This window comes from Parasteatoda tepidariorum, chromosome X2, assembly GCF_043381705.1.
Source record: "Parasteatoda tepidariorum isolate YZ-2023 chromosome X2, CAS_Ptep_4.0, whole genome shotgun sequence".
Classification (NCBI taxonomy): Eukaryota; Metazoa; Arthropoda; class Arachnida; order Araneae; family Theridiidae; genus Parasteatoda; species Parasteatoda tepidariorum.
In genome coordinates this window covers 44,194,262-44,218,722 of record NC_092215.1, presented here as the reverse complement: position 1 = coordinate 44,218,722, position 24,461 = coordinate 44,194,262, and the positions used below count along the sequence as shown (strand labels likewise).

Here is a 24,461-nt window from a genome sequence, read left to right as displayed (position 1 = left end):
AATTTTATTCCCAAGAATTGAATATTTTTATAGTTAATATTAGATTCTTTTTAATAATTATTTATTTTGCGTCGTTTGCGTAATTAAAATAGTTTTGAAACTGAGATTCCATGCAGTAGTGCGTCGTTGATAAGCAGTGGCATTGCATTTGGTGTTCCATCTCATTGTAAGAAAAATTAATTTTTTAAGTTTAATTTAATTTTAATTTTTTCTAAATAGCTATTAAATCTATCCATTATTATATTAAAACAGACCATCATGCAACATTATGCATGCTTGTTCCTACTTTAGGTGCACTTTAACAATTCAAATGTTTATATTATTTTACTTAGTTAAGAACTGAGGTCTACGTAAGTAGACCTAAAATTATTAGCCCCTGGCAGCATAATTCGTATTTTGTTTAACTTATTATGACTTATGATAGTTAAATAGAAATTCGTATTTTGTTTATCTTATTGTGACTTATGATAGTTTACTAGAAATTCTTATTTTGTTTATCTTATTATGACTTATGATAGTAGAATAGGAATTCGTATTTTGTTTATCTTATAATGACTTATAATAGTAAAATAGAAATTTTGAACTGTAGTATAATATTTTTGCTACATCAGTTACGAAGAGGTTAATTAAGAAACATTTCAATATGCGTTTTGATAAGTGAAATTCGTACGTGAAAGGATGAGGAAGGTCACACGTCGGGGTGATTTCCTTCAAGTTGCCCTATCCCCGAAACATCTCCCCAAACAAAGCATTTCCCCAAAAGAATGCAAGAATTCCTAGATAAGTATCTTGTCTCCTGAATTTTGAATAGAGCATCATTCTTTTTTAGTTATCTTTGATACAGAGTGACAGAAGAAAATAAACAGATTAGGAATCTATAAGCTTTATCTAGGAGACGCATAACAGAACATTACTCACTGTGGACATTTCTAATGTTTAATTTATTTGTTTTGTAGATTTCTATTTATCAGTAAATACCATTGATTTTATAAAAAATCCATAATGTTAAAATTTTCGTTAAAGCAAAATTTTTAGTAAATTGATTTTTCAGTAACAGATAACACTGTGAAGAAATTATGTCATTATGCAAAGGTGTATTCTTGCAATAAAATAGTTGTTATTGTGTTTAAAAAAATTTTTAATTTGTTTCCAAAAGTAATTACTAATTTGTTTCCTTTATTAATTTTTTTCCAAAAGTAATTACTAATTTGTTTCCTTTATTAATTTGTTTCCAAAAGTATTTTTACATCGTACGGAATTAGGTTTCGTTTTGCGCGTTTGTATTAGGAAAGCGAATTTTGTCCAATCCTTTTAAGATTTTTATCGCTTGTACAAGTATGATAAATTTTATTTTTATTTTTTCATTCTACTTTATTTTACTTATTAAAAAATTTATTTTATATATTAAAAGAAGCATCATAGTAAAAATAATTTAAAAACTTTTGAAAGTTGCCATCCTTACTACCTGTTCAAATTCTGTTAAAAACGGAATTTTTAAAAATTGTCCTGTTAAAAATTTGAAACTTATTTTTTTCGATGGTACAACTTTTTTTGTATTATAAACTTTTGTGTAAGATTTACGTTGGACTTTCAGGTAATAAGTCACAGATGTATGTTTTATCAAATCTAATATATTTGTTGTTAATTTTAGCTGTTTTTGCTCACTTCATAGTTATTTTTCTTTGTAAAAATATTGAAAAACTAACTTATTTCTTACAACCTATTTTTCACTTAACAAGCACTCCGCACAAATTTCAATTTTGAGGGCTTAAAAACAGTCTTATTTGTAAGAAATTCTTATATTTCTTCTAAATTTTTTTAATCTGGATAATATCAGTGAAGATACTCTCGATTTAATAAGGATGATTTTAATAAGGCTGATTTTAAAAGTCCATTAAAAAATACAGTAGCAAAATAATAAGTAAAAAAAAATGCCTAACAATGAATATGTCAACCCAATCGAACAAAAGCAAAAATAAAAATAATAAAATTAAAATAAATAAATAAAATAAATAAAATAAATTAAATTAAATAAATGAAATAAATAAAATAAATAAAATAAAGTAAATATAAATGAATAAATTAAATTAATAAATAAAATAAAAATAAATAAATAAAATAAATATAAATAATTAAATTAAAAAATAAATTAAAGGATAAATATATAAAATAAATATATAAGATAAATAAATAAATAAAAAAAAATATAAAATAAGCAAATAAATAAAATAAATATATAAGATAAATAAATAAATAAAAAAAAATATAAAACAAACAAATAAATGAAATAAATAAATAAAATTTCAAAAAAAAATGCATTCTGAACTGTTTTTTACCATTTATGAAAACGTAAACAGTTTATGAATGAACATTAATCTAATATAACGAATTCAGTTCATTTATTACGGATTGAGTTTCAACCTTGAAAAGCAAACCTACTATTGCTGTAATAATTTAAGGGTGCGTCTCAAATGAAATGGCATTTTGATTACATCAATTTATAATTGATCGATCACTGTCAACATTATGTAACAATATTGAAAAGGTGATACCAAATTTGTCAGTTTTGTTTGGTATGAGGTAAGGATGACAATGCTTTAAAGGTTATTTTTTGGAGTCACAAAATTAATTACAAAAAAAATAAAAAATACGCTGTAACTATCGATTAATCATATGCGCGCTGCCATTATTAAAATACTGCTAATCCAAAAAAACAAATAAACTGTAAGTCTTACTTTAAAATTTGTCAACAAATTAATTTTAAGATATTTAATTTTAATAATTAAGTACAAAATTTGCAACTGTAGTTACTGAAGAAATATGTGTGTATTATGCTGGGAAAAGAAAAAGACGAAATAGATTATCAAATATTTCAATTATATTTTTGTGGTAGCACATGCACTTACATAGACTTACATAAACAGTTTTAAAAAATTAGCAAAAATTAAATAGTAGCTATCATTTGTGTATTTTTTTTTAAATATAATTTTCAATATTTGTTCAGTGCGCAAATTGTGAATTATTTTATATATACGAACTTATAAATAGCTCATATATCTGTAATGAATGTGAAATGTTACTTGTTTTGAAGGTCAAATCAAACATTAGATGTTTTTCAAATTAGATATCGCTTGAATATTTATAAGAGAATCTGTATAGATTGCAGTTGGGGGTTTTATCTCTATGGTTAAGGGGACCCCAATGGGATACAGGTGAATATACCCTGATGACCTAGCAAAAACGACTCTCGTGAAAGGAGGCACGTTTTACTGTCCCCGAAGGCCCCTTTATTTTCGTCACGGGGTGATACAGTAAATAGTACATTCCGCATATTATTTAAAAGTGTGCTATAGACAAATAAACACTGCTGGGAGTTTGCAATCGGAGAACCTTTATTTACCCTCTATGCTAATTCAGAACGTAAGTTTTATAGAAAAGAAAAGAATTTTCTATAATTAACAAGTTACATGATGCCGCTTTCATAAAAATTTGTCAAAATCGATAATTATTTATTGACTTTGATGATTTTCTTCTAGGTGAAAAAAATCTCGCCAAAAAAATTTACTAACCTTTGTTTTATTTCCACTAAAAGTTGCTTGAAAAACTGTAAAATAAGTTCTAAATTAATTTCATAATTTTTTGTTAAATAAATTTTAATTTTTTTTAATGTATTACCATTGAACATCGAAATTTGCTGATTCTTGATATGTTCTGACGCAAGTCAACATCAACATAACCGCTTAAATTATTGACCAGGATGTTTAGTAAAAATCCTAACTTCGCTTTTACGCATGTAAATGCCGAGCTGATGGGGAGCATTGAAGCAAAAATTATTCCTTCCTTACAATCATGCCATTAGTGCATTATGGTTAACAACTTATTAAATACTGGTGCATATATTTACTGATACAAGTGAGAGCATTAAGAAAAACTAAATATTGAAAAATTTTAAGAAAAAATCAAATGCTATATAATATAACAGTTAAAACAAATGGTGACAAATAATGTAACAGATTCAGTTGCTAGCAAAAATATTATATTAAGGGGACCGGAAAGTAATGTCGTTTCAGTGCATTTGATATTTCTTATCAAGATTTTACTTCTAATCAATAATGTTTCCATCCTCATTTGCCACAACCTTTCAATGCCAGATCGAAAATGAATCGAAATGGATCGAAAAAAAGGAATTGGATTTTAAAACTAACGAATAATTAATGCACCGAAACGACATTATTTTCCGGTCCCCCCAATGTATTTCCCATGAAATCGAAATATCTGCATTTTCTAGCGTAAAAGGAAAATATTGATATTAAATTAAAATCATTGCAATCAACATTCACCACCTGTGTACATTGAAAAGTGACATTTTCCATTGTAAGTGAGAAATAAATGATATGAGCTAGACAGACGGATGGGGCCAATTTGACTCCTCTCGTTTTTTGTTGCTCTAAAATTCGAAAAATAACTCACTGAAAGTATTGATTATTTCTTCACATAGTAAAAAAGTATGATCTAAAGTATAAGAATCTGGTAAAATTAACCGTGTATCTGACTCTATGGGAACACCAAGAAACTTGGTAATCTTAACCGAAGCTATTTGGTGATGATTTCGGTAAAATTAGCAATAAAATATGGTTTTATTATGTATGATAAAATTTGATAAACAAGATAAAATTTGGTAATTTTATCACGTAAGACTAACCATAGTGTGTTGTTGTTTTAAGTTATCCTTATTTATTAGTTCCATTAGTTTTATTCCCGACGTTGAACAGCATACCCAATTTTCGGGTTTACGACTATTAATGTACAACATGTTGTTTTGAACCCAATCGAGAAGACAAGGGAACTCCTGGTTCAAGTATTGGGAGAAATTTGCCTTCGTGTAAGACTTTTTGATGGAACTTACCCGCATTTGCGAAACATGGAATGGAAGACCACGAGAACTTCCAACGGTTAGCCTGACGGCAAAGATCCATGATCCGTGGTCCATAGACGGACTCTAACCCATGATCTGTGTATCACTAAGGATATTTCGCGTCATCACTGTGGTTGGTGCAAGCCGGTTGCGGATTCGCATCGACCAGTCATCGCTGGGATTCGAACCCGGTTCACTTAATTGGAAGGCGAGCGCTCTATCCCCCGAGCAATAGCCGCTCATAGTCATATTAGTTGCAAAAATTATTTTTAGATCTAATGTGACTTTGAGCCGCCATTGACTAGAGCCATTAGCTGTCAAAATTGTTTTTAGTTCAGCTTATTATACGTTTAATAAAGATTCATTAACTAAAAAACAATAAAAATTTTGACCGATAAATAGCAATGTTCTGTTACGTATCAATAATCTCTACTCGCAGAGTAAACCCCCTTCCCTTAATGTGTGTATATGTTGGACTTACGAAAGCTGCAGAGCAGCAGAGGAAGAAGATAACTAACATCCAAGGCTGAACAAGAGTTTTACGAACCCTCGTACAAAATTTATTGCAGGCCCTACTATACTAAAGTACAAAAAGCCTTATTTTCATATTTTGTAGAATTTTTGAAGACCCTTTATACAAAATTGAAGGTTTTATATAGCTGTAAAGAAATTCTCTGTCATTTTCTTTTGAAAAAATAATATTATATTTTTTGCACACTATATTTTTAAAACTGACTTATAAATAAAAAACTCTATATTTGTGACACAGAATTTTGGTAGGACCCTTTCCCTCCTCCCCCTTTCGTACAACCTTGACTACAAATGTAAATTAAACGCATAATTTTCTTAAATTATCATGGAAAATAGAAATATTTGCTACTTTTTGCACTGAAATTCTAATATTTAAAATACTTTCGACAGTTAACTGGTTTACCCGGTTTTACTCCAAAAGTATATATATATATATATATATTGTGAGCAGAATTGTTTACAGGGAAATATATTTCGGCTAACAGGACCTATATCACATACCTTGTTCCTGCTAAGGTATAAGAANTATATATATATATATATATATATATAATAAAATAAAAAATAAACGAATTAAAAAATGTTTAAAAAAAACTGAATAAAATGTTTATCTCGATCTCTAATCTCTTCAGAAAACTAAAAATTTGGAATGGCAGTCCGTTAAAATTTTAAATCATGTGATTTTCAATTGGCTTTTCAAAAGCTTAAGTTCACGGTATGGAAAATTCATAATTACGAAAAAAAAAATTTGAAAAGATGAGAAACAGGGAAATAATTCATAAACTTCTAATTTTCAACGTGTTTTCATTTTTTCTTTTCTTTTTTTAAACTGCGGTATGGAATTCGTTAGAATACTTTTTGAAGTTCTTCATCAAAAAATTTATAAATTTAATCTACTCATTTCAATTTAAAAAATACAATTGTAATTTAAAATTTAAAATCATGTGATTAATAATTGGCTTTTCCAGAGCTCAAGTTCACGGTATGAAAAATTAAAAATTGCCAAAAAATCTAATAAAAAAATCTCCAATCAACTCATTTCAATTTAAAAAATACAATTAAAATTAAAATCATGTGATTTTCAATTGGCTTTTTTAAAGATTAAGTGCACGGTTTGAAAAATTCATCAAATTCTTAATTGCAAAAAGTTTTTTTTTTGTCAAAACAATTTAAAAAGTTTATCATCCTATTTCAATTTAAAAAATATAATTAAAGGCGCTAATGACTTTCCTGACAACCTTTCGATTTAATATTCATATATTATTTCTCTTTACTGACTTCCTTACAAATCCAATTTTTAAAATACATAATTTTAAACTAACCAGGAACACATGTAATTGACATATTAAATACTTTGTTTTCCTTTAATATCAAAAACATTTATTTTCATTAAAATATAAGTACAAAATCGTTCATAGCTGTTAATAATTTGCCTTATTCTTTTGCTTGTTAAGATTCAAAAATTGACACTTTCTAGAAAAATGTTCACGTGTGTCATAGAAAGGAAATGTCAATACATTTCAGTATATTAATTTGCACAATTTAATAAAGGACAATTCTGTTTTTTTCCGAAAGAAACTGAAATATATTAAGGGATTTTCATGGACAAACAAAAACGTTAACATTGAAATGCTTCGCTTTTTGAACGATGTCAATAATCAAACAAAGATCACAGCGATTGTTTCAATTCCATAACACCGATTAAGAAAGGTTTTTTCCCTTTCTGTTTATCAATCAACAGAAACAGGCATCTACGAAAGTTCAAGGAAATAGATGCCGGTGTTCATGTTTTTTAAACACTCAATAAAAGGATGCCTTAATAATTACGTTAAAAAAGGGTAAATATATTTAAATGTAATATATCCTTTTGTAATTTTTAATTAACTGATATAATTGATAGGTTTTTAAGTCCTGTCTATTCATAAAATTTTAATAAAAATAATTTCAATTGATTTTATTTATTTATTTTTAATACAGTGACGTCAGAGAAAAATTGTTTTGAACATGAATTGCGCCAGTCAGATATAGCGCGTGAATAGTGATTTAAGGAATATAATTTACACAGAAACTAACATGTTCTGCTTAAAAATTAAATTTTGATTAATTGGAAAGAAAATTTAAAGGATTAAGGGTACGTATACACAGTGAAAATATGACTGTGTATTCTACAAAAGAAAAACAAATTTTTCATAGAAAAAATCTATTTAAAGAAAAATTAAGATTTTTTCTGCTTTCATCCGTTATCTGTGTATTGAAAAAATCCCCTTTCTTTTTATAGACAAAGAATATTTAAAGATTTAAAACTGTTGACAAAACGGTTTTTCATCCTAATCAAAAACGGATAAAAACCGTCAGTTCAAATTCTTATCATACAGTTTTGCTTACCTTACTACATTTTTTAAAAAATTATTTTACGATTATTTTCTATGCTTGCTTTTATTTTTCAGCAATTATTTCATGGTTTTGAGCATGGTATAAATAAGGATCGAATTTATTGCTAAATTGATTATATTTCTTAAGATAAAACTTTTTGATAAGACATTTTCATACGGGTGGACCACTATATATGCGCTTACTATTATCTCAATAAAAGACTTTAAAGTTTTCTTCATACGAAGACACTAGAGCTGCAGTATCTCAGAGCTCCTAATGTGGTCACCCTGGTTCGAATTCCAGCGTCGACTGGTTGTACAAATGCTGCTCGCAATGACTACAATGCTGATATAGTTGATTCATAGAATTTTTTGTTACATAAAAGTTCTTACTAACTTAAACAACAGGCTTCTGCTTTTGAATAACAATATTTTTCTGTGAAATAAAAACAGATTTTTACAGGCACACCAGCTGACAGTTCTCAACTGTAAATTTAGCAGTGTACAAAATTTAAAAGATCCATATAAAATAATTTTTTTGTAGCATCCCGTATAGTAGAGAACTAATATTGTTCTGAAAATACGTACGTGAACGTTTCTCCTATGATTTATTTAACTGTCTTAAAATAAGCAGAAATTTGTGTTCATATTTCTGATTCAAATTTTAAATTGACATTACTTGAGTCATTTTATTAGAATCATAGTTGAGTTTTTTTTTTAAATTTTACTTTAGTTGATTATACAGGAGTACATGAGTTAATAAATCAATTTTAAGTTAATTACGTCGTTTTAGATTGGCAGTTAGATTCTGACCCTGTTCTTTCAACTGTTCACCTGGGACTTCTTGTGGCCCTATTTAAGAGGCAGTTTGAACAGACCTGAAAGTGTATAGAGAGAAAAGGGAAAACACTGGGAGTATAATCATTTTATTTCTATCTTGTTTTCAAAAAGATATCCGTGACAACCAAGACTTACTAACATTAAATAACATCTTTATTTGCATGTGGAATGTGATATAGACGAGGGTTCAAAAAATGAAAGTGAAATTTAAATTATGAAGCTTTTACCATTCTTAATTTAAACTATCCACTACCAATTTCTTTTTCCCAAAATAATAAACAGACTTTCCCATGTAATAACATATTGGCTATAAAAACAATACTTAATAACTTTTTTTTAATGCCTCAGGATTTAATGGTGTAATTTTGCTTTCTCAGCAATACTTTCCACTTAGTTTGAACGAACTTGTAATTAGTCGAACACTTTGCAATTTAGGGTACACTTGATATTGCTTAATTGCTTGCTACACATGAATTTGTACAAGTTTCAAAAACTCGTTTTCAAACACACAAAAAAAAACATTATAACTTTTTCAATGAAGTTTTCAAAATGCATGTAGACTTCTTCTTTTGAAACTGTTAAGATTTTTTCGTGTTAAAATTGATTTATTTATTTATTTTAATTCCTGGTTTTTTCAATAAAAGCTTCTGTGTTTACTAACATGAAGATAAAAATCAGCAATGATTGTTTGCTTTGTTTATAGCTTTAATAAACTGTTTGAATTTTACTGTTTTTTGATACCCAAATGTACTTGCAGTCAATATTTGATCGAAATTAGCAATACTTTAATGAATAATCAACCATGTAGATATACTAACCCAGCAATAGTAGAAGAGACACCTTTTTTGGCATTTGTTTGAAATTTCTCAAAAAATATTTTAAAAAATTATTTTAAACTTTAAAGGTGTTTAGATCATGCGATTTCTCATACTTATCAACAAAGTTAAAGAATTCCAGAGGAATGGGGAATCGGCAAAAAATTACAAACAAAAAGGAGCATTTTTGAACACCCTGTGCCAGAAAATATAACAATGAGCTTGTTCAGAGGGCAAAATAAAAAACGGACCACCCTGAATAACTCTTTTTCTAATGATCGGATCTTCACGTTCTAAGACTCAATCTTAAAGGTTCGAAGAGGTGACTTCAAATATGCTAATTAATTAGTGCAGACGAAAATTTAAGTTTCAAAATATGACACAAAAACGTACTTTCTCCGAAAAAACTTACCTTTTTTTCGACGGATTCGGACTTCTAATCCCCGAAATACAACCGCAATCAGGGAAATATGGTCAGGAGAATGATCCAAAGCTTGGACCCTTTAATGTTAAATTTCTTTTTGCGCATTTCATTTTATCTCGAGAACTTTTTAAGCGAATTGAATCATTTTTAAACACAATTATAAAATCTGCTTATCCTAAAATAATTCCATGTAAAATATAACTTTTATTAAATATTCATTATTTTATTTAATAATTGTCGAAAAGCTTTTGAACGGTAATGTGTTCAACTTTTTACATCATTTCAAAATATGCAATTTAAAATGGCAAAATATAAAATTTGAGCGAAATCGGTCAAATAATTCCTGAGAAATCAGAGTTTAAAGAAGTTTATTGCTCAGATCTGGCGTAATTTTAAACAAAACATTTTTTCAAACTTTTTAAATGATATTTTTGAGATTAATTAAAAATTGCTTCAAATTTTTTTTTTCATTTGATTGAATGCTTTTACAGATATATAAGGAAACGAAAAACAAACTAAATTAGTTTTTTTTTCTAAATTAAAATATCCATATCTCCATGAGCATTTGAGCAAAATTTTTGCAGTTATTTCATATAAATAAAGGTATTCGATTCTAGTCACAAGCTTATTGTTATATAAATTTACCTTATATATTATCAAGCTAATTGTTATATACTGTTGTTAAGCATTTTTATGTTAAGTGTACTTGGGGCTAAATTATGACAAAATAAAAGCGAGTTTTTTGTTTACTCTGAATAAAGTCTCAAAGTTTTTAATATATTATTCAAAGCAAATTTAAATATATTTTTCGTATAATGTCTTTATTACTATGTTCTTAAAACACTCAGCTGATTATCACCTTGATAATAATCACTATAATTTGAGTTTAAAAAAAAGTAAATTTAAATAGTTTTTGCTTATAAAAACTAAAAATGTCACAATGCAAGTAACAAGAGCAGCGGGGGCTCAGGAGATGAAGCATTTGCCCTCCAATGAGACTAACCGAGTTCGAATCTCAGCGAAGACTGGTCGATTTGAATTCCGCACCCAGCACGCACCGACTACAGTGCTGACATAAAATATCCTTAGTGATAGACGGATCATAGGTTAGAGTTCCCTTGACGTCAGACTAACCCTGGGAGATATACGTGATTTTCCTCTCTATGTAATGCGGGTTAGTTGCAAATGCGGGTTAGTTCCATCAAAAAGTCCCCCAAGATGGCAAATTTCTCCCAATACTTGATCCAGAAGTTCCCTAGTCTTCTGGATTGGGTTCAAAATTGAACATTAGTAGTCGTGAACCCAAAAATTGGGTCGGCTGTTCACCGGTGGTTATAAAACAAAGTGCGTGTAAGAAAATGTGTTTCTGCACTTTTATCAGTTTGATAATTGTACAGTGATAATTATGGTAATTGAAGAGATACTAGTAAAAAACTTACCTATCTTGAAAATGACGTTTACCAATTGGGAATATATTTAAATAAAAATAACTAATGAATTTTTTCCTTTATGCTTATGATTCACGATGTATTGAAAATAGAAAAAAAAAAAGAAACCTAGATCTTGTTGTTGCTTCAAATTTTTCCATTTCTTGGAAAGAAAAATTCGAATAAGAAAGTTTTGGGTTAGGTTAAATTTTGGTATTCACATTTACAACTTTTATTACTGTTTTGGCAATTTAACAAGTGAACAGTGAAATTAAATTAATTAAAAAAATAGCATACGTTCATGGTTCCTTGTTTAATTTGCCTTTTTAGTGAAGGACATTAAATTTACAAATATGCGAAAATGACTCTGACCTTATAGTTAATATTTGTAATAATTAAAATCTTAGCAGGTTTGGCAACTGTATAAGGTTTCATGTAATGGTAAAAACTATTTCGCATAAACTAAAAGAATTCTATATTTATATTAAAGCTGAAAAAGAAAACACAGTAAAATTATAAATTTAATCTCAATTTTTTTATATTTTCATACAAAAAAAAAGAAATCTTGCAGATTTCTTTTAATTAGAGTAATCAATTAATACATCTAACTTTATCGAAATTAAAATATTTTTTACAAAATTATTTCTATATTTATCGAATCAATGCCAATACGATAACTAAAAAAAAAAATTTTGCACCTCATCACTATGGTTAAAGAAAATGCGATAAATAAATTGCTTGTGACAAAATAAACCTTGAAAGAATCATTAATTTTTGCTTAAAAAAATAAATGAATAAAAATGGAAGCAAAGAATTTTTAATATTTCAAGATTGATATTCCAAGTCCAATAATTATTTTCCAAGAACATAGAAAAGTTAGGCAAGGCCCTAATAAAAATATTACTCAATGTTTCACAATGGTAATTATAGGAAACATTTCAATACAAGATAATGTCACTAATAGTGCGTTTTCAATTTAATACATTCTGCAAATCAGCATAATTAGCACTTATCAATGAAACTGAGAGTTAAACTGATTGAAAATTAAAAATATTGAAGACTTGATATCCAAATTGTAATACCGCAATATATTGTAATAAAATAAAAATTTAGTACGATGTTTTTCCCAATTTAACTGATTAACAATATTTTTACTTTAATATATTACCCAAATGAAATTTATCAGAGCTTACGATTAGATTATATTTGATAATTATAGTTATCGTTAATATCCGCGATATTATAGTATCAATTATAATCACGATAAAATCATATTCAATAATTTTCGGTAACGGAAATATTCACGATATTGTCGTACCTGTTATTTATTGTTGGTGATAATAATTACTATGTTATCATTCTTGATAATTATCGTAAATTCGATATTTGTTGTAAATCACGGTATTCACAGTAAATCAATAGACAGCCTTGCTGTGTTACATACGTAATTAATGATATCCGTGAATTCACGTTATGTTTCATCATAACCGTAGCCAGGATTCTATTCAGCCTTTCTATTTCATATCCAGCCTTTCTATTCAGCCTTTCTATTTCATATCCAGTCTTTCTATTCAGCGTTTCTATTTCATATCCAGCCTTTCTATTCAGCGTTTCTATTTCATATCCAGCCTTTCTATTCAGCTTTTCTATTTCATATCCAGTCTTTCTATTCAGCCTTTCTATTTCATATCCAGCCATTCTATTTCATATCCAGCCTTTCTATTTCGTAGCCAGCTTTTCTATTCTCTTTATCCTCTCTTTGCAGGTAGTAGTACACCATATATAAACTAAGTTAGCAATTTTAAAAACATCTGTTATAGATCCATTTCAAAATTTATTTTCAAGCTTTTACTACATAATAATAATGATCAGAATGTACTTATTTTGCTGAAATATAGAACAAATAATATCGTTTGATAAAACAAATAATAAAATTTAATTTACTGATTTTGAATAGTTTTATTTTGACCTAAATGGGAGATGATACACTTCTTTTAACACTCTTTGTCACCCTTGTCTCACAAACTGCTGCAATTTTATGAAACTGGAAATTTATATATATATATATATATATATATATATAGTATAGAGTGTTCAAAAATACATGTTTTCTTTCGTAATTTATTGTCGGTCTCTGAAACCTCTGAAAGTTTTAAACTAATAATCTCTAATAATCTGAAACTAAAAATCTCTAAAGTTACAAAATAATTCTCTACGTGTTTCATGAGAAATTTAAAATTCAAAAAGTGTNAAATGTATGCTGCTATTACATGAAGCCGACCAGGTGGCCGAGTGGTTAGCGTGCCTAACTGCGGAGCCGATGGTTGCGGGTTCGAATCCCGCTCAGGTCATGGATGTTTCTTTCTCTCTGTTCTATGTCCTTTCTTCTGTGTGATTGTGTAAATGTAACTCACCCTATAAACGGGGGTATGGTTGTATGACGTGGGCGATGCTATTCCACCGCCGTGGCTTAGCCATAGGTGCTCACTGGGCAACGATAAGAAAGTAGCAATTCTGGCATTTCTGAGGCCAATGGGAAATAGACCCAAGTACCCGCCATTAACCAAAAAAGCATTCATCGCAGGGATATCTTCCTTGATTTCCATTATATAAAAAATGTCGCTTCTGTTCTATTAATATTCATAATGTAAAATATATTATAGCTTACAAGCCTATAATATGACTAAGCCTATAAATAAATGTCATTATGAAGATAAATAAATTCCTTATAAAGATGCAAGTTATGAAGCATACAAACTGAAAATTGAGTATCTTTTCATTGGTTATCATCGACTACACGTTTAACTGATAAAATGCTTAATGATTTAGAAATTAAAACATTTTAGCTGTTGAACTTGAGGTTTTAATTAACCAGAAATAAAGAAAAATGCTTTTTCCCTTTATGACTTACAGTCTGTTATATAAAGAACGCTGTTTATTTAACTTAATATTTATTTTACTTGCTGTTACTTGTCATTTCCTATTACAATTTCCGTTTTGTTTCATGTCTATAGTCTTTCTTTTGCATCAAAAATATTTAAACTTAAACAAATTTAGTCCATAAATTTCACTTCACGTAAGAAAAAAAAACATATTTAGCAATAAAAAATGCCTAACTTTCATTCTTTAAGAAACAAAAATTAAAAAAGAAGAATAAAAATTATTGCTCGACACTATCTGAAAGAAACTTTGAAAATAATATATTCTATACGATTTTGAATGCAGAAACACTTACTAGTATAGATTGAATAGCTAAATCATTTGCGATATGCAATATGTTTTAATAAAACTGAATGTTAAATATAGTCTGCTGGAGTTCAATAAATGGTATTCAGTAATGACTCTCAAAACTTTATCATTCTAAATATAGGCTAAAAGTAATTTCAGAAATAACATGATAATTAATTTACTCAGCCATGCATTAAAGTTACTATTCAGACAATTAGGTATAACGTTTTGTTCGCGTTTAATTTTTTTTAAACTATCTCATGTTACAGATTTAGTTGTGTAACTTGATATTACATTTCAGAATATGAACTGACAAATATTTTATAGGTAATAATATGAAGAGCATACCAGGAAATAAGTTGTCCTTTAGTATTTCACTGATATTTTGTCAACTAGTCAATGTAACGCATATAAAAGAGTAGCACAGATTATAAAAAGTGAGGAAAATAATGCAAATATCAGTGACTTTTATTTATCTTTATTTGGAGTAATATCGAAAAAAGGTATTTCTCTCAACAACAACAAAATAATCGTTGCAATAGTGGAATACTAGTAATTTTTTACTTGTTTTAAACATGCATATTTTGTACATTAAATATAATTATTTTAAAGATGAGTCATAATTTAATAGCGCTCTTTAACAGAAACATATAAAGTAAAAAGGATAAATCAGAACATAATATTTCAAATGGGAATATCGGGACCTTTAGAAACGTTCCTTATTTTGCAGGTTTCCTAAATATTGCTTAAGGTTTTCGAAGGGAATTCAAAACTTAAAATCAAAACTTAACTTCCGCTCTCACAAAAATCTTTAGAACATTAGTTCTTAAAATGATCAGATATTGTACTGCATTGTTTACAAGACTATTTTTCTAGTGAACGTAACTATTGTTTAAGAGCCGCGATGGCTCAGGGAATAGAGCGTTCGCCTTCCAATGAGGCGAACCGGGTTCGAATCCCAGTCGATACTAATTCCGCATCCAGCATGCACCGACCACAGTGCTGACGTGAAATATCCTCACTGGTAGACGGATCATTGGTTAGAGTCCCCTTGCCGTCAGGCTAACCATGAGAGTTTCTTGTGGCCTTCCTCTCCTTGTAACGCAAATGCGGGTTAGCTCCATCAACAAGTCCTCCACGATGCAAAATTTCTCCCAATACTCGATCCAGGTTACAGATCCCTTATCTTCTAGATTTGGTTCAAAATTACAAGGCTATTGAGTTGAACATTAGTAGTCGTAAACCCAAAAATTGGGTCTGCTGTTCAGCGATGGTTATAAAATAAAATAAAAAACTTTTTTTTCTGTATTGCCTTAAATGTACGTTTTAAGGTGTTAACAGAAATAGCATAAACAATAAGAAATTTTTCTGAGGATGTAAAAAATATTTTATTTTTACAAAACATATAAAAAATCTGAGGAAAAAAACATTTTTGTAAAGACGGTAAAATCCATGGAAAAAAAGCTGGTTTTTCCCAAAACAGTAAAAACCATGGTAAATACCAACCTCACATGGTATATGGCATGCTAACCCTGGAATCCTAAATTAAAAGACAATATGTATGTATAAATTGCACAAGTAAAAGTGGATTTCACTGAGTGGGAGCCTTTTGAGTAATTTTTGAGATTCGACCAAAATGGGTGTCGTGTTAGATATATTGAGCTTTTGATGGATAATAAAGCAAATTATCAACTTAACTGTGCACTTTGTTTTAATTAATTTCAGTTTTGTGAGCAATTGAAACTTTCTACTCCGAGTCAATAAATTGTATTAAAACGGTTATCAAAACTTTACAAACTTTGACTAGTTTTATTAAGTCATGAGAAAACACAGTTCTGAAAAAATATACATTTTAAAGAAAAAAAATAAATTAAAGAGCATACACTGTTTAAAAAAATAGATAAACGTTTCACTGAAAAACTCGTAAAAGCAAACACCAGCAGATTTCACGAAGACATCAGTTCAATTAAAAATGTCCCGGAGTAAGTTAAAGAGATTTCACCATATTTGGATGGTTCAATCTGATTCTAGTGTAACGTAACCGAATAATGGAGGATGACGGGCAAGTTATTCTATCGAAGTAGATAAAAGTTAAATTCAACCTTTGCAAGGTAAGGCTTCTACCATAATATTTCTGTTTTGTATGGACGATGTTTTTAATATGACGATCTCGATTGAGCATATGCCTTTAAAATTGTTGTATGATTGATAAACCTGAGTAATCGAATTTTAAATATCTTTTCTTTTTAATTCTATTTCTTAGGATCTACTCAACCGATTTTGCTCAATTTTCTTTTTTTTTTCTTCTTTTTTTTGCCATGTAAAATTACATTCTTAAATTGTAACTGACTTTGAATTCAAAAATTTTTAGACCATCATTAGATAAAATAATAAAAAGTAATAAATATCTACTAAAAGCTATTTTTTGAATAGTTTTTTTTAGGATAAACGAATTTTATAATAGTGTGCAAAAAATTTTCAAATCCGATAAAAAATTTTGGAGTTATAACGAAATACGCAAAAAGTAAAATCAACACTACCTTTGGATCGCTTGACTAAACTATTGGGACCATATCTCCCTCATTGCAACCCCCATATATTTTGGGAGTGACTGTTTCGATATGTTTATTCTGAGAAAGTACGTTTTTCTGTCTGATTTCGTAACTTAAAATTTCGTCTGCTTAAATTAAGTAGCATATTTGAGGTCACCTCCAATAAGATTGAGTCCTATCATGTGAACATCCGATCACTAGATCAAAAGTTATTCAAGGTGAATTTTTTTATGCACTGTATATATGCATTACAGTAATTAACACGGTAAATATGAAATGAATTTAAAACTGACTTATAGATTTAACAGAAAAATTTCAAATCTTGTGTTAATAAATTAAATATAGCTTTTCTGAATCTTTGGATTATAATTATATTGTAATACAGTTCAAAGTTAACCTTTTTATTTATTTGCAGATGAAACTTTTATAGCAACATGGAGAAAATAAATAGATCAGGGAGAACTGCATTGAACTATTATTGAAGAAACAAATTGAATTTTGTTAAAAAAATTTTATTATAACATCAGATTGATATGATGGTTGTAACTGGGTTTTTGATTTTACTGTCAATGATTTGTCGCTGTACATGTTGTATATATTTCTGGCAATAAAATACCGCTATTAGCTAGTTTTATTTCTTCTGAATGTGTTTTATGTTTTAGTAAAATCTGTCTTTATGCAAAACTTAGTTTAAGATGAAAAGTTGGAGAAGTGTGTTTCAAATATTTAGCTATGATAGATAGTAATTGAATATACTTTTGAGGATGCTTCGCTATGAATGAAAAATTAAAGAGCTGTAAGGGAAGTGATGAACAATTGTGATTAAAACTAATTCGAAGCAGATTCAAGAACAATATGTTTTTCTTCTATTAAATACACTGGTGTTAGAAATTAAGCGAATATACAGATTTGGTCGATTATCTGTAGAACTACTAGACCGAGTTTAATGAGATTTGATATGTACATACAGTAATACAGTACAAAACAAATAACCATTTAACACTTGTAATACACACGCATGACCGTGCGTAACATTCGTTGAAGTCGGATGGTATAAAACAGGGGTTGCAGAATAAACAAAAAAAATAGATTATGGGGGTTATGGTCCCCTCTTACAGACAGCGTGATTTCATACTTGAAATAAGTTAGTTCATTATTTCATGTGGCAAATGGCCTGAATTGTCCTGTGGCAATTTCGTACCTTCCTACTCCAACGAATGGTTATTTGTTTTGTATTGTATCAGTGTATGTACATATCAAATTTTATTAAAATCGATGCAGTAGTTCTAGAGATAATCGCAAATTCTCTTAATTTCTGCAAATTCTCTAAATTTCCTACCCCAGTGTACTTAGAATTCAAAGTACAATGGGGAAAAATATTACCAAGAGCTCCAAAATATTTATTTTCTTGAATTAATCAATTATTTATTTCTAAAAGCTTATTAGTATCTTCAGAAGCAACAAAACTATATCAGTTGAGCAAACAGAATTATAACTACTAAATTGTGATATCATCCCTTCCTCTTTTTAATATTTCACCATACAAAAATATAAATACCTGTCAGGTAGAATAAGTTTATAAATTGAAATCAACTTATTATACATTACTTTTTTAGCTAATTTAATGAAAAATATTTTTATTAATATAATAAATTTATTAAATATCGATAAATTAGTGAAATTTAACACTTAAAAGGGTTTTGTAACGTCAAACTACAAGAATATGGGAAAAAGAAAATTGGATATATACATTAGAAAACATAATACAGCGTTTAACTAAATGAATATCAAATTAGCTTTTAACCGATACAAGAATTTGGTGCAAAATTATACCGCTGCTCCCAAAGGCACTATTGTTGTTAAACATTGAAATAAATCCTTGGTTTTCTTTTAGACCAATATTTCTTTAAAACTAGTTTACACTATAACTTGAAACGTGGTTCAACCTTTCACCTTAAAATTGTTCTGAACAATACATAAATCTTGGCTCATCTTTCACCTAAAATTTCGTTAACAATCAAACCTTGAACTTGGTTAGACGTCTCACTAAGAAAATGGGTATAACGAAAACCTTGGATTTAGTTCGAAGTTCAACCAAAAAAGTAATGCCTCTCAGTGGTAGACCTTCACACCAAGTTTCTTATTATATTAGTTGAAGCTAAATCGACATCAATTTTTTGGCGAAAAGTTGAACCGTGTATATATTACAGCTTATTAATCACATTATTCAACCTATTTAGAATTTCACTTTATTCTATTGTCTCTCTGCTCAAAATCTTATTATTATTTTCATCGTTAGAGAAGCCCAACAGCAGTAAATAGTTATTAATTAGCTTTAACCACCCGTAAACGAAATTTAACAACTGGACAATTAAAAAATAATAAGCAAATATCAAATTGTTTCAATATAGTTTCTTGAGAAAAAGCACTCTTTTATGACTTTTCAGTTAGATCTGTTTTATGAGTAGACGTTTACTCTGTTTTATGACTAGTTTATAGCAAATTAAATTACTTTGTAGTTAAAACTTAGAGAATACATCTTTAAAATAGATGATAATCGTGTTTTCTTCTAAACCTCCTATAAAGAAACTTGATTCAGATCAATAGAATGTCAAGGATATATGTCAAGGGTTATTTCCTTTAGCAATAAAATGTATAGTTCAGAAAACTCAAATGACAACATAATTATATATTTATCAACAAGTGTTTTCCAAAACAAATTTTTTCTTTTTTTAGGTCGAGATTTAACTATTTGAATAAAGTCACGAATATGTAGGCACGAGAGGTCTAATGCTTTAAAATATGTATTTAAAATCATATTCGTTACGTTCATGATTTTTATATATAAAACAATTTTTATTTTTGTGTTTTACCACCCAAGGTTAAAATGACATTTAAAAAAATATTTTAAAGCATGCATTGTAATATAGATATTTTTTTAATTTCTCTGCAATTTAAAGTCTAAAGGGTGTCCCTCTGAGGTAAATCACAGCTTAAATTCTCAGTCCATCATTCCTGCTACAGCCGAGTTGCTGTAGTTTGTCTACAGCAAGAACTCCCTCCACCACAAATCCTGAGGCCGTCTGCTGCTATGGAAACAAGAATAGCTCCTTTAAGATAGGGTAGCTTCTCTTCACTCTAGGGCTTACACAATAGAACGAAGTAAAAAATTCCCTTTCACTCGCCGACCCGCGCTAAAACCTGTCCTAAACAGTGACCCCACACCCCTACTTGAAATAGTTTTTACCTCATTACCATAGACACCACCTCGGGTCCCAACGAATGCCTAGGGGAGTTCTTACTTTAGACAAACTATAATAAAGGGAAGCTAAACCGGGGGAAGTATCACGCCTTATTATTTATCGCCAGATATAACTACCATGGGAATATTGTTTCAATAATAAGTATTTAAGTATCTACTTTTTTGTCTATTTTATGAAACGATTTGAAGACAAGCACAACGTATTTAACATAAATTATGTTTCCTTTTTATTGTAACAAAGTTTTAGAGATTCTTGGGTATTTGCAAAGGTATAATTAGATATAAGTAATCCCGAAAATACCGTTCGAGTTTGACCATGGTCAAAATAAGGATTTCTATTCGAAGTCACCCCTTCCCTGTTCCCTGCTGGTTTCGATTATCTAATTTTGGGGCAAATCGTTGCATAACGCGGTTGAAACTTTTCATTGCAAATTTTCTTTCATCACCATAACTAATTTAAAATTTAAAGTGAAGAAAAAGTGAATTCAGACAAAAGAAGTATGATATGGTCACTATATGCTTCACCTTGTCAGGTTTTGGAACAGTTGCGTGCAGTTTAATATGGCGTTTTCCTATAGGGAGAGAGGTGTTGTGATAAAGTTTTGTAATTCCGATGGCAACGGGGATTTTCAGAGGGTTTGAGTATCGATCGGGTTTTGTTGTCAGGTTCTGGAACAGTCGTGGAGAGTTGTTTGTTTAGTTTTATCTGATCGGATTGCGTGAATGTTTTGTTTCGCACAAAGCTACTACTGACATACTACTGACAAATCTAGACTAAGTCATGAAGCTTCAATACCTGAATTTTTTTTCTAAATATCAAAATGCAAACAATATAACAACAAATATCAAATGCAATTATTTGATGGGGAACTTCTCCATTGTGCAATCCTAAATTATCTTCTCATGTTTTATTTTTATTTTGATACTTTAAAAATTTATTTCCAGTATTTGAAACTTTATGACTTACTCTAGGTTTGTCTGAACACACATTTTTTTACATTAAATTTTAAATTAGTCATTGAGGTGAAAGAGAATTTGCGACGAAAAATTTCCCCCGCGGTAACTATAAATTTCTTATCAGTATTTGAAACTCTATGACTTACTCTAGATTTGTCTGAACACACATTTTTACATTAAATTTTAAATTAGTTATTGAGGTGAAAGAGAATTTGCGACGAAAAGTTTCCCCCGTAGTAACTATAAATTTCTTATAAGTATTTGAAACTCTATGACTTACTCTAGGTTTGTCTGAACTCACTTTTTTTTACATTAAATTTTAATTTAGTCATTGAGGTGGAAGAGAATTTGCGACGAAAAATTTCCCCCGCGGTAACCATAAACTTCTTATCAGTATTTGAAACTTTATGGCTTATTCTAGGTTTGTCTGAACTCACTTTTCTTTACATTAAATTTTAAATTAGTCATTGAGGTGAAAGAGAATTTGCGACGAAAAATTTCCCCCGCGGTAACTATAAATTTCTTATCAGTATTTGAAACTTTATGGCTTACTCTAGGTTTGTCTGAACTCACTTTTTTTTACATTAAATTTTAATTTAGTTATTGAGGTGGAAGAGAATTTGCGACGAAAAATTTCCCCCGCGGTAACTATAAATTTCTTATCAGTATTTGAAACTTTGTAGCTTACTCTAGGTTTGTCTGAGCTCACTTTTTTTTACATTAAATTTTAAATTAGTTATTGAGGAGAAAGAGAATTTACGACGAAAAGTTTCCCCCGCGTTAACTATAAATTTCTTATCAGTATTTGAAACTTTGTAGCTTACTCTAGGTTTGTCTGAACTCACTTTTTTACATTAAATTTTAAATTAGCTATTGAGGTGAAAGAGAATTTGCGACGAAAAGCTTCCCTCGTGGTAACTGTAAATTTCTTATCAGTATTTGAAACTTTATGGCTTACTCTAGGTTTGTCTGAACTCACTTTTTTTTTAACTTTAAATTTCAAATTAGTTATTGAAATGAAAGAAATGGTATGGCGTCCCTTAATGCGGCGTATTCTCAAGTAGTAGCTCACAGGAAGGAAATTTACTTATTTAGTTTAAGGGTAATTATAGTTTCTGCTTCATTATTAATGATTAGATCTCTAGCGCATATAAGTTAATGTAAGCAATTGATTTTAAGACGAATAATAATCTAATATAAAAGGGAGTAAAGTGAAATAATTTCAAATTGGAATCCAAATTTAGTTCTAAAAATTAAGCGTCTATGAAGTAAAAAGGAATTTAATGTTCCGCTTGTTTAATTATTACTTATAAACATTACGATTCAAAACTTAAATTAGAAATATGGATGTTCCTTTATGTGTAATTATTTTTGTAATATTTTAATTTACGGTAAATACTTATTACTTAATTTTCGTTTTGAGTGGTAATTTAGAAAATTTTCTTTCAAAATCGAAATTATCACCGGAAGTAAAAACATGGTACGATTGAATTTGCAAACACATTTAATAATACACATCCAATAAGTAGAAATTCACAACAGTTTGCAAGTTTTCTTTCATTTGACTTTTACTTGTCCCGTGATAAGATGGTGAAGCAGCACTAAACCGGTTTTTATAATATTTTATGTACCAAAAAGAATTTTTAAAAAAAATTGGTGGCAAAATATTCTCATTTTTAATTAAGCTCTTAAGAAGTAACTTATTTATAGTGCTAAGGGTGTCATTTTTGCAATAGCGGTTTTTTTTAGGGGAAGGGATTAAAGTTCAAAATCCCCCATCCATAAAAACAATGGCTTCTGTCAAAAGAAAAGAAAACACAATCATAAGTACTTCTGTAAACTATGTAATTTTAAATTCATTTGAGGCGATCGGTGGTGAATCAAATTCGGACCAATAAGATAGACTGAAACACTGCAACGAGAAATAAGCTTTCAAATTTTCCATAACAATCAATAAGAGATTGTGTAAAAATCCGAAATTCGTGCACTATACGAAACTAAGTAAATGCGTTGGAGACATAACTTGAAAGCATATTAATAAGTAAATACGTTGGAGACATAACTTGAAGGCATATTTATAAGTAAATACGTTGGAGACATAACTTGAAGGCATATTTATAGCAAAGAACTTTTTCCCCCAACTCACTAGCATTGCCAAGAGACAACTTTCTTCAAAATGAAGCTTCTCGTTTTGCAACTGAAATAGAAGAATCATTAAATGAAATACAGGTCTTCATTTCAAGGATCATTTCCAGTAAAAGTCCTTCATTAGAATGTTGTATTCTAAATGTGGGTCATATTGTGGGGTCTTCAAAAAAATTCTATTTGTTTGCCATTCATATTTTGTAAATATGATTTGTTTTGACTAACTTTCTTTTTACATCCGCTTGGTCAAGTTTAAAAGATTTTGGTGCGTTATTTATGATGATCAGCCTACTAATAGCAAGTATGATGCTATAAATATTGAAGTAATTTGTAAGTCAGCAATCCATCATTCATTTAGGGTACATTTAATCTGATACTTCTTGAATAGAGATATTTCCCAAATTCAGTTTGGTTAACCATATGGAGTTTTTGTAATAAATTATATCGTCTCATCAGTCGACTAATTAAGAAAATTAAATAGATCGCACTTTAATTTGAAAATAACACTCTTATTATTTTAGAACTAAATACAATTACTAAAATAGTTAACATTTCATAGTAATTAGGGATTAAATACCTCATTTGATCTAAATATAATTATCCTACCACTATTTTAATTTGGATCTATAACTTAATATAAGCAGTTATGTATTTCTACTTTTTTATATAAGTGTTTTTCACATATAGACTAAATTTTGTAAACGGGCATTAACCGTTTAAACGTCATCATATATTTTTAACTGAATGGCATTTAACGGTTCTTTTGCAATCCATCTTAAAGATAGTAACGTTTTAGTGATTGGGTTAGTTTTGGAATAATATATATATATATATATATATATATATACAGCAAAATAAATAAAAACAAGAAAACACGAAGAAAGTTAAGAAAAACAATAAGTTTCATTTATTGCGCTTAAGCTGCAAGTAAACAGAACTCATTAGATAAGTTCAAAATGAAGATAAAACAAAGGAAAATTATAGACATATGAA

At 28.9% G+C, this 24,461-nt stretch overlaps 2 long non-coding RNA genes across 2 annotated transcripts in view; one reads left to right on the top strand and one right to left on the bottom strand.

Moving 5' to 3' along the window:
- Positions 1–24,461, bottom strand: part of LOC107443632 (uncharacterized) — a 44,696-nt gene that overhangs the window by 18,178 nt on the left and 2,057 nt on the right. The window lies entirely within an intron of this gene.
- Positions 7,172–24,461, top strand: part of LOC107443633 (uncharacterized) — a 41,652-nt gene continuing 24,362 nt past the window's right edge. The window contains exon 1 of the long non-coding RNA XR_011638360.1: positions 7,172–7,284. This is a non-coding gene — a long non-coding RNA (uncharacterized lncRNA). The remainder of the gene's footprint in view (positions 7,285–24,461) is intronic.